At 40.9% G+C, this 4,220-nt stretch overlaps 1 long non-coding RNA gene across 1 annotated transcript; it reads left to right on the top strand.

Moving 5' to 3' along the window:
- The first annotated feature begins 981 nt into the window (after positions 1 to 981).
- Positions 982 to 3,695, top strand: LOC141501481 (uncharacterized). Its single transcript, XR_012472253.1, has 2 exons — positions 982 to 1,280; positions 3,364 to 3,695. It is a non-coding gene; the product is annotated as an uncharacterized LOC141501481 (long non-coding RNA).
- Positions 3,696 to 4,220: the final 525 nt, after the last annotated feature.

The raw sequence follows: 4,220 nt of genomic DNA, 5'->3' as shown, positions 1-4,220 counted from the left end.
CCTATGCTGATTGGATTTTGCTGAGAACTGAAAATGTGTAGCACTTGGGTATAATTAGCATAATCACCTCTGCATTATTGTTCCATTTTCTGTAGCAACCCATTCCTCCTTTGAGTTTTCTCACACTGTAAAATCAAGCAGGGTCATTGTCAAGACCCCCATTGCATCCATAAACTGAAAGCTTGCAATTGTATAAGACAGGAAAAAAGTTATTAATTTTCCCTCTCCTTAGCAGCTTCAAGATTAAGAGCATTCCTGTCCATTCTAAAGAATAGACCTGATGATTATCCTCACTGCTCGGTTTTAGGGAGGAATAGATTTCTTTTTCATTTTGTTGTTGTGACTCTAGAAGAGATTTCATCCTCTCTGCCCTATTTCCCAAGGATGGAGGACAGACAGGGATGCAGACACTTTATTCCCTGCTGGTATTCCATCCAGAACTGTGCAGTTCGGCCCCTCCAAGACTTCTCATTCTATAGAAGTAAAAGGGCAGAGGCCACTAAAAGATTAAAGAGTTCTTAGACTTAGATAGGGCTTCTTAATCTTTTTTTAATGACATAGGTCCTCTGCTTAACCTGTCAGGTTAGGCTGAATACTACTCTCTGGTTTATTCCCTACATTCATATTGTAAGGAAATGCTGAATTTCAGTTAGAGGTTAGTGAAAATGAAGCTGTCTTTTTTTTCCCATCCAAGTTCATTGACTCCCTTTAATATACTCATGGATCAGAGGGAGGGTTCCATGGAATGCAGTTCAGAACACCTTAGAGTATAAGTATTAATTTATTTGGGGATATAGGGACAAAATGAAGGGAGGGAGAGACCTTACCTGAATCAGAACAATAACAAGGGAGGGACAAAGGAGTGAAGCTAATACCTAACTCTTGGCAGAGATGTGTGGTGAGGGGGCAGCAGGAGAGGCAAGGTTTCACAATCAGAGGTGAGGCTCAGCTCTGCTTCACCTACTGCCTCCTCACCACTTCTCCCTGCCAAGAGTTAGATAGTAGCTCCACTCCTTTGTCCAGACCTGGGACAACTTCCACTCTACATCCTTCTTTTCTCCCTCTACTTACCTTCTATTAGGAATCACTTTATTGCAATGCCTCCTGCCTTCCAACTACTGGTGCTTGGGGGATTGGGAGGCACTGGATCTATTGATGGGGTCTTAGACCAGACTTTCTGGGAGATGAGCACCTCCTTTTTAGGACCATTCCTGACTAGGATGATGTCAAGTCAGCACTCAACCTAGAGATGTCACAAGGGAGGCTCAAACTTTTAAAAGGTATGCTCAGAAATAATGGTAATACTGAAATGTCTTTGATGATTAGATGGCTGAGACTTTCCTTAACCTGAGATGGGATATTGCTAGGAATTGGCAATATTGGGGGGGGAAAGGGGAAATTTCAGGTCGTCTTTCAGGAAGCCCTATTTTTACCTCAGAAAGGTCTTCAGGTTTAGAGTCCTTCCCAAAGGTTTGCAATCTCCCTTCCCCCCTTTCCCCCTGAATGAAAATGAACTAGGAATTACAGAAGCAACCTCCTTTCTACTGAACCGGCACCCCAGTTATTTAATCCTGCCCATGCCTGCCTGGATGATCCCAAATGTATTTGTATCCATTGTCTAGTAAACAATTGGATTTGAACTAATAGTAAATGTGCCAGCATCAAGTGAGGTATCAAAGAGAGATGTGAGTAATCCCCAAAGATATTTGCTTCTGTTGGGGAGGATATTCAGATTAGCAAAACCAAAAGAGGAATCCAGGAGGGAAATAACTAATTCCCAAAGGGGTTTAGGAAAGACTGTGGGGTAGGGGGAAGAGGTTTGTTCTCAGTACCTTTCACATCTCACCCACTCTATTTATATCAAGAGGTGAGTTTTAAATGATCTTCTGTTTTTGACAAAACTAAATTTTATTGTATATTCAAATGGAGATCTTACTGTTTCTTAAATAAAATTTTATTTTATTTTTCAAATGAGGTATTAAAGTCCAAATTTGAACACAAGTGATTTGTTTTCTGGTGGAGTAGTCTTTCCTTATATCTTTCTGTTTCAAACAAATAAACTTGGGACTGAGCTTCACTGACTGTCTTCACACATGTACTCTAGTCCCCACTTCTTTGATCTTAATAGAAACCCAGAGAAAGAAAGGGTTTTTTACTTATGTGACCCTTTTTCCTCTTATGCTGGGAGGCTCAGAAGAGACATGCGAGATGAAATAATTGGAAATAGAATTAGGTTTGGAATTGGAAGACACAGATTCAAATTTCAGCTCTGAAAATTATTCCCTTGGGCAAGTCAGTAAGGTTCTCTGGGCCTCAGTTTCCCTCACATGTAAAACAAAGGGAGGACAGTTAGGTGGCACAGTGGATAGAGCACTGGCCCTGGAATCAGGAGGACCTGAGTTCAAATACGACATCAGACCTAGCTGTGTAACCTTGGACAAGTCACTTAACCCCATAGCCTTAAATAAATAAAATTTAAAAAAAAATAAAGGAGTAAGACTAGATATGGTCATTTAAGGTCTGTTCTAGCTCTCAATGTGTTAATCAGTCAGTCAAAAAATGTTCATTCAGCACCTACTACCTGCCAGACACTGTGGTAAGCAATGGAGATAGAAAAAGAGGTAAAAGATAGTCCCTGCCCTCAGGAAGTTCAAAATCTAAGGATTGTATGATGTGAGAAGGATTTGTGATCTTTCTCATGTTGTTGTCTCTTTTTGGATGCTCCAGGATGTTACTTCCCATTTCCCAGGCAGAGCCTGAAAGGGAAGGCTTTTCACTGAATTGTTTTCCAGGGAGAATCTCTTCTTTAGTCAGAGCTCTAAGTTATGTAAGGGCTGTCCCTGTAAGGGCGTCCATTCAGAAGGTTCATGACTGTTGCTAGCCTGTTCTGGGGAAGCTCTCCACTGCTCGAATCTTAACCTTGGAAGAGACTTTAGAGGGAACTTTATCCAGCCTTACTAACTTACTCTCAGCAGACTATGAACTGTTTCCTCCTTTACTCTTTAGCTCATGATTGCTGGGGTTCTGAGTCCTACAAGCTGTTAAGGCTAGCCAGATTTCCCTTTGTTCCAGTCTAATATCCCTCTCAACCAATAGGGGGTGACATTAACTTGGGGTCTTAAGATCCAGGGGGCTGCATGTCCCTGCTTGGAAAGAAATGTTCAGCATCAGGGTGGGTAGGAAGCAGGGAGAATGACAAGTCTCTTCTTTCCTCTCTGGCGTTATAAGTGCACCAGTAGGTTAATTGGTCCATCATTTAACCATAAGTGCCTCTGAGGGGGATGAAAGCTATGAAACATTTATTTTTTAATTAGAGCTTGAAGAGGAAGACAGGGGAATGACTTTGACTCCTCTTACCCACAGATCTGGTCTCACTGCCAAAGGCTGGCTCTCCATTGACCATCAGGAACAAGGGGGCACAGGAGAAGAAACCACATGCAAAGCCTGTTCCATATATGTGTGTGTGTGTGTGTGTGTGTGTGTGTGTGTGTGTGGTGTGCTGGCACCTTCCTCTTTACCCAAGTCCCACCTTCAAGACTCCTTATAGCTTATTATAGTAGCTGAAATTGGCCCCATTCAGGTCATTCCATTGGGTTAAAGAAGCACTTTTCAAAATGATTTGCTCCCAGAATGTTTGTGGACTTGAGGGCTCTGTGTGTGTGTGTGTGTGTGTGTGTGTGTGTGTGTGTGTGTGTGTGTGTAACAAAAAGGATACAGGGAAATTTTGGCACAAAATGAATCTTTTCTAACCCAGATTCTATTATTTTGTGATTTAATTGGTAATAATAATTAGGAATTGTACAGATAATAGGTTATAAAAGTATCATTAAAAAGATGATTGGAAAAAGAAGTAGATCAGTCATTAATTTAGAGCAAGTAATAACCTATTAGTAAAATGGCATTGACCTAATATTGAGGGACCTAGAAGAAGATCCTTCCCCCATTCCAGACTGATGAATAGATCTTCCCTTTTGCCCATGTGTATTGGCAGACATGGATGGATTGTGATCTGCACCACTGGAGGGAATGTTCATAGAGATGAGCTCTCAAGTACATTAAAGTATGTAATTTTATCCTTTAAAGGAGAAAATAGCACTTGCATTGACATTTCTTCACAGAGCTCTTATTCACATTATACAAGAAAGTAGGACACCAATAAATTGGTAAATTCTGAATTAAGCCATGATTTCCAGAAGGTAGAAGTATTTTTTTTCTGGTCA

This window comes from Macrotis lagotis, chromosome 1, assembly GCF_037893015.1.
Source record: "Macrotis lagotis isolate mMagLag1 chromosome 1, bilby.v1.9.chrom.fasta, whole genome shotgun sequence".
Lineage (NCBI taxonomy): Eukaryota > Metazoa > Chordata > Mammalia > Peramelemorphia > Peramelidae > Macrotis > Macrotis lagotis.
This window is presented reverse-complemented; position numbering and strand designations above follow the sequence as displayed.